The 7,238-nt window shown below is 52.2% G+C and overlaps 2 non-coding genes across 2 annotated transcripts; one reads left to right on the forward strand and one right to left on the reverse strand.

Annotated features, from left to right (window-relative positions):
• Positions 1 to 1,654: 1,654 nt before the first annotated feature.
• LOC149352034 (U1 spliceosomal RNA) lies at positions 1,655 to 1,815 on the reverse strand. The gene has a single exon (XR_016291998.1). It is a non-coding gene; the product is annotated as a U1 spliceosomal RNA (small nuclear RNA).
• A 4,219-nt stretch (positions 1,816 to 6,034) lies between these two features.
• LOC149352035 (U1 spliceosomal RNA) lies at positions 6,035 to 6,195 on the forward strand. Its single transcript, XR_016291952.1, has one exon. It is a non-coding gene; the product is annotated as a U1 spliceosomal RNA (small nuclear RNA).
• Positions 6,196 to 7,238: the final 1,043 nt, after the last annotated feature.

The following is a 7,238-nucleotide window of genomic DNA, read 5'->3' on the forward strand; positions in this document are numbered from 1 at the left end:
GCTCGCCGCAGCGGCCACCACCCCCGAGCGACGCGTGCGATGACTGCGGCGCAGTGGAGACCACGTGCTCCTTCGCTGTGTCGCTTCTGCATTGCCGCGTCACGAGATGCTCGCGGCCTACAGGGCGCTGGGAATCATACCAGGCAGTCTCGAAGCGCTCCTGTGGCCGCGCGGCAGTGCGCGCACCCGTGACAGAACAATGGTGAGCCTCTGTGCATTCATCGAGCAGGCGGGCTTGACTTCCCGCTTGCTCTACGCCAGGTAGTCCACGCGTGACACGAAAGCTCCGTGGGTGCCTCGGACGGTATACGCGGCCGGGCGCCCCACCCCGGCCGCTAGTGCAGTGTGCCGCGCGCGCGATTAGTACGAGACAGGACGCTACGTGCGAGCGGCTATGTACAGCCTTTGTCAAAAGTTTGGAGCCCAGGGGGTTTGCTTCTGATGCACACTGTCTGGTTCGTAATGCATCTCTAGCGCTCCAAATTTGCTCAAGGTAAGAAGATTTCTGGTCCTGCCTCCTGCAATAGGTAGGACTACCACGAATGTAACAGGAGTCCCACTGCGAGGCTTAGAAGCAAAACCCCTGGGCTCTAAACTTTTGACAAAGACTGTACATAGAGTTCACTTCTTTTGTAAGTGATTGTGCGCAGCGGCCGGGAGACAGCCGCCGGCACTCTCTCTCTCTCGACAGCGCGAGAGAGAAGTACTTCACTGCTGCATTTCACGTCGGAACCGCGTATGTGCGCGAGCGTATTCGGCGCGACTTGTGCTTCGAGAACAGCGGAGAACGGCGGGCCCATGGGCGGGCCGAAGTCCGCCTGCCCGAGAAACAGAATCTCGCGCAGCGCGCCGGAGCGCTCGTTAAACACGTCCGTCCGCCGCGAGCGCTCTGGAAGCCATTGCGCCCTTTTTCAGAGGCTCGTTTTCTTCGCCTACTCTCGAGTTCTCCGCTTATAGCATGCGCTGAAATAAACGCTCCGTATGTGTGTATAACGACGAAAGGAATTCCTCTCCATTCTCTTTATGAACCACAGTTGAACAGTGACGATCGAGGTCGCGGCCGCACCCTTTGATGAAAAGTTTACCTGCAGTTTTCTACAGTGCACCCAAAAACTCGAGTGTAATCAACAGAAGTGTCGAGACGCGGAGCCTTCAGACAACCCCGAGCTCGGTACGCATTCCCCCAAAGCTGCAACACAGGCACTGCGCTTCTGCGCTGCATCGGAGCACGGACGTTCACTAAAAAGCACCGCTGGTTGGCAGTCTGGTAACTGTGGAGGGCCTATTTCTCAAGAGTCAGTGCGCAAAAGGGCCCTCGGCAGCGGCGTCAGAGGAGGATGGCTTGCAGAGGCTGAGCGCACTCTCTCCTAGTTTTTTTTCCTCCATGTATGAGAGACAGGCGTCCTTCCCTTTCCTTAAAACCAATTTTCTTTTCATTTTCCTTCCCTTACGGCGCGGTTCGGGTGTCCACTGAGTACGAGTTTCCTGGCGCACTGTTTGTCGTTCATGCCGTGCGTGACGTCGCTCGTTCTCGCGCATGCGCTGAAGTGGCAAATGAAGGCTCCGGCTCACGCGAAGCGCGGTGTTGACTAGCGTAGAGAAGCTTTTCGCTTCGAAAAGTATATAATTCTGATTTTTGCATTTGAACAAGGTAAGGGGGCCGCGCGCACGCAGCCCCCACTACCAAAAATTACATGCCCCATCTGCCTCGATTGAAGCAGTGGCAGGCGTCAGCGTGGGCCCAGTGCAATGCCCACGCCTCTTCCCGGAGGCTCCTCCATCATGACCGAGGATGCCTCAGCACCAGGTAAGTATGCCGACCAGCTGTAATGCCCGGCAAGCCCATTAACTGCGACCACCATATCGTTGCCAGTGAGTTCTGTGTTATAGATGAATATTAAACCAGACAACAAAGTGTTTAAGCGCCAATTTCAAGCTCATAAGCTATTAAAAGTCATTTACCATTGGAACTCTAATTACTGCGCTGCTTGCGGAGCCTCAAACAGAAATTAAGTCGTTTAAACGTACCTGAAAGACTTTAATATGTCTGCATTCTTCTAGGGGCCATGGCGCCACCTGTCATCAATTTCTGTCTTCTTCCTCCTTTCTTTATATTTTTTGCTTGGTTAAAAATGGAACGATAATAAAAGAAGGCAGAGCTGGCCCCTCTACTAATCGCACAGCCATCGAGAAAAGCGTCAGCGGCGGCTGCACCTTTTATATATATATATATATATATATATATATATATATATATATATATATATATATTTGGTCGCGCCTGACGATATAAGAGAGCCAAGTTGCAAATCACTGGGCAGGCACTTGTCCTGCGATGGTCTCAACATGCCTTGTGATGATGAAAAAGTTGCGCTTTGTTTTTATTCCCTGTTTCGAGTGTTTTTTTTTCCCCTTGTGCTGACACGTTCGCTACTACATCCAGCTATATCATGGCATTGGTATATAACGGAATGTGCTACGGCTAACACTGAGCCCTGCTGTAAGTCGTTAAAAAGGTATTACAGGGAGACTGGCATGCATGCTCGAGTGGCCAGCTCAGCAAAACAGGAGATAAAGAGGAAAGAAAAGCTGCGCACAAAAAGCCTACATGGAGTGCTTCAGAGCTCCGTATCTTCCGAACGCATGGGGCGTCAGGAATTCTGCGATAACGACCGGCTTTACGGCCCATACGCGTTGGCCTATCAGGGCTCCTATTATCACGCGACTGCAGCGCGTGGCTATTCCCGGTAGGGCGCAGCCACCGTCGCTTTCGATAAAGCGCTGTCGAAGGTCGAGCCGCTTCCACCGGTGGCCGTGGCAGTGGCAGTGCACCGCTCGATCGCAAGAACAATTTTCCGTGAATGGCCGTGAACCCTCTCTCCCGCACTCGCAATGAGCCCTGACCAGCCGTAATCTCGTAATCGGTAATCTCGGCCAGAGCGTCTGCCAAGATTAGCGCACTGCCCTCGATTGAGCCCTTCAGAGCACTGAACGGCTCTGGCGAAATTTACCCAAGCAGCGTCCTCAATGAGCGCAGTATACGCCTCACAGACGTCTACAAAAAACTAAACTGGTCTAAAATATCTGTTGCTACACAAGACGTGCACAAGAGAGATTTTTTTAGTTTACTGTAAGGGCATAAGAGTGCATTTTTAGCGACTGGTGTCTGCAGACACACCCACCGAAAGGTGCTCACTCTAGAGAGTGCTTCCTGAATATGGAGACTTCCGAGACTTCATGTTTAATTTGGAGGAGAAATTCTAGAGGCCCGTGTACTGTGCGATGTCAGTGCACGTTAAGAATCCCAGGTGGTCTAAATTTCCGGAGTCCTCCACTACGGCGTCTCTCATAGCCTTAGTCGCTTTGGGACGTTAAACCCCATAAACCAAACCATGTTTAATTTGGCTATCTTCAGTTTTCCTTTTAAACATCGGGTCGATGCTTCTTTAAGAGGGGACTAATGCCTCGAATGTTTGCTGATATGTTCAAAACTGCCGGCGCGCGCCTTTATCACTTTGTTTGAAACTCGAGATGCGACCAGGTTTATCTTGAATGATCGCAGCCATGCTCAACTTATTCCACGTTGTTCGAGATTGCGGTGGTTGCTTTGAGAACCGTGTCTCGAAAGTTCTTTCTCAGCTTGAAATTGAGCGCGGTGGTGGTGGTGGTGAAAAAATGCGCTGTGGCTTAGCTTGGTTAAGCCCGGTAATTGCGAAAGCAATATCCGTACCTACGCCATGGTACAGCTGGTAGTGTAGCTGGTGGTGGTGCTTGTGGTTAGTCTTGTGGTGAAGCATCGGTTATACAATCCAATCCAAACCATTCCAATCCATTCCATTCCAATCCCATCCAATTCAATTCAATCCAATCCAATCTACTCATATCCAATCAAATCCAATGCAATGTAATCTAGGCGTCCCTCATAGCCTTAGTCGCTTTGGGACGTTAAACCCCATAAAAACCAAAAAAAAATGTAATCTAATCCAATCCAATCTAATGTAATCCAATCCAATCTAATGCAATCAACGTCAAATGAAGGTCAATGGTGGTCACCGCCACGGCACGATGGTAGTCACCGCGCCAAGTGCAAGTAGTATTGCTTTCGCAATAAAACATTTATACACAGATACACTTCAAGAGGTTATGTACGAGCTGGCCCAGAGGGGGCCAGCCCTTACAAGTACTAGGTGGAGGTCCCTAGTTCGGGACCCCAGTGGCGTTGGCCGCCGCCCGGGCTCGCGCGACCAAGGCCCGTTGGGCCTGCAGGTCAGAGCAGCCGAGCAGGGTCGCCTCCCAGTCTTCCCGGGTTGGATTGGGGTGAGGGGGGATAGCAGGGTTGGAGGGGCAGGCCCACACCATGTGGAAGATGTCCGAAGACTTCTCCGCACAGTGCGGACAGCTGCCCGAGAAAGAAGGGTCGAAGTGTTTCTGAGCTGCCGGGCGCAGCAAAGTATTAGTATACAGGCGAAGGAGAAGCCGCTCCTCCGTCTTTGAGAGATCTTTACACGGGAGGGGATAAAGACCGTGGCCAGATTGATAGAGTAAAGCAATGTCTTTAAAGGTGTAAGCTGGAATAAATTCGAGTTCCTGATCGCCGGGGTCGGAGGGGAATGTCCGGTGAGAGAGCGCGCGGGCGGCGGCGTCAGCTGCCTCATTTCCCTCAAGGCCCATGTCAGCAGGAGCCCAAACGATACGCCGGTGAGGGGGTCCCCGGTGTAGACTCTGTTTTGGAGAATGCGGTAGGCTAGGTACGGCACCCAGCCCTGCTCGACGTTCCGACAGGCCCCTCGCGAGTCGGAAATAATTGTTTTTGAAGTCGGATCAGATGCAGCCAACGCAACGGCGACCTCCTCCGCGTGTGTTATGTCACGGGCTCGGAAAGTAAGGCCGTTCACTGTTTTGGATTGGTGGACGACTGCGGCCGTGTACCATCCCCCATGGTGGGGGCCGGAGGCATCAACGTAGAATACGCCGGGTTTCGATCCATAGTGGCGGGCCAGGGCTTCCGCCCGCGCCAGGCGCCGGCCATTATGGTCATCACGGTTCATGTTCGTGGGAAAAGGGCGCACGTGGAGGGCGCATCTCCACTGCATGGGATGGAATACGTACGCGCTCTTCCATGAGAGTGGTGTGTTGGATGTGTAGTCGGGCAAGGAGGCGGTGACCCGATGATGTCTTCGAGAGACGTGTGTATTGGTTGGTCAAGTCGGCTTCCCGGAGCTCCCGAAATGTGTTCCATGCCCAGCGGCCGAGAGCGGCAGAGATTCTGTTATTCGATGACCGCCGAGCACACTTGTTGCTGCCGCCGAGTTGTTCATTTCTTTGTGGGCGCAAGTCAGCTCAATAAAGATTTCATTTCAGTGATACATCAGCCTTCTCGTCTATTCACGGCATTGTCACCACCGCGTGGAAATATGAACATCACTATGAAAGAATTTCTAACAAACAGCCAGCGTGCGGCAGGACAGCTTTTGGCATGCGCAATGAATGCGTATTTCAGCAATGTAGCGAAGCATAAAGGAAAGCCTGTAATTACTGATTTCTCCATGCCAACAAAGAATCTGTCCGATTCCGTTTCGCTCGTGTCAACTACCCCAATGAGAATATATTAAATAGTTACTACTCCTAAAAAAAGGTGCAGCCGCCGCTGACGCTTTTCTCGATGGCTGTGCGATTAGTAGAGGGGCCAGCTCTGCCTTCTTTTATTATCGTTCCATTTTTAACCAAGCAAAAAATATAAAGAAAGGAGGAAGAAGACAGAAATTGATGACAGGTGGCGCCATGGCCCCTAGAAGAATGCAGACATATTAAAGTCTTTCAGGTACGTTTAAACGACTTAATTTCTGTTTGAGGCTCCGCAAGCAGCGCAGTAATTAGAGTTCCAATGGTAAATGACTTTTAATAGCTTATGAGCTTGAAATTGGCGCTTAAACACTTTGTTGTCTGGTTTAATATTCATCTATAACACAGAACTCACTGGCAACGATATGGTGGTCGCAGTTAATGGGCTTGCCGGGCATTACAGCTGGTCGGCATACTTACCTGGTGCTGAGGCATCCTCGGTCATGATGGAGGAGCCTCCGGGAAGAGGCGTGGGCATTGCACTGGGCCCACGCTGACGCCTGCCACTGCTTCAATCGAGGCAGATGGGGCATGTAATTTTTGGTAGTGGGGGCTGCGTGCGCGCGGCCCCCTTACCTTGTTCAAATGCAAAAATCAGAATTATATACTTTTCGAAGCGAAAAGCCACTTCAGCGCATGCGGGAGAACGAGCGACGTCACGCAAGGCATGAACGACAAACAGTGCGCCAGTAAACTCGTACTCAGTGGACACCCGAACCGCGCCGTAAGGGAAGGAAAATGAAAAGAAAATTGGTTTTAAGGAAAGGGAAGGACGCCTGTCTCTCATACATGGAGGAAAAAAAAACCAGGAGAGAGTGCGCTCAGCCTCTGCAAGCCATCCTCCTCTGACGCCGCTGCCGAGGGCCCTTTTGCGCACTGACTCTTGGGAAATAGGCCCTCCACAGTTACCAGACTGCCAACCAGCGGTGCTTTTTAGTGAACGTCCGTGCTCCGATGCAGCGCAGAAGCGCAGTGCCTGTGTTGCAGCTTTGGGGGAATGCGTACCGAGCTCGAGGTTGTCTGAAGGCTCCGCGTCTCAACACTTCTGTTGATTACACTCGAGTTTTTGGGTGCACTGTAGAAAACTGCAGGTAAACTTTTCATCAAAGGGTGCGGCCGCGACCTCGATCGTCACTGTTCAACTGTGGTTCATAAAGAGAATGGAGATGAATTCCTTTCGTCGTTTTACACACATACGGAGCGTTTATTTCAGCGCATGCTATAAGCGGAGAACTCGAGAGTAGGCGAAGAAAACGAGCCTCTGAAAAGGGGCGCAATGGCTTCCAGAGCGCTCGCGGCGGACGGACGTGTTTAACGAGCGCTCCGGCGCGCTGCGCGAGATTCTGTTTCTCGGGCAGGCGGACTTCGGCCCGCCCATGGGCCCGCCGTTCTCCGCTGTTCTCAAAGCACAAGTCGCGCCGAATACGCTCGCGCACATACGCGGTTCCGACGTGAAATGCAGCAGTGAAGTACTTCTCTCTCGCGCTGTCGAGAGAGAGAGAGAGTGCCGGCGGCTGTCTCCCGGCCGCTGCGCACAATCACTTACAAAAGAAGTGAACTCTATGTACATAGCCGCTCGCACGTAGCGTCCTGTCTCGTACTAATCGCGCGCGCGG

Source organism: Amblyomma mixtum, chromosome 3, assembly GCF_055824585.1.
Source record: "Amblyomma mixtum isolate Tamu chromosome 3, ASM5582458v1, whole genome shotgun sequence".
Lineage (NCBI taxonomy): Eukaryota > Metazoa > Arthropoda > Arachnida > Ixodida > Ixodidae > Amblyomma > Amblyomma mixtum.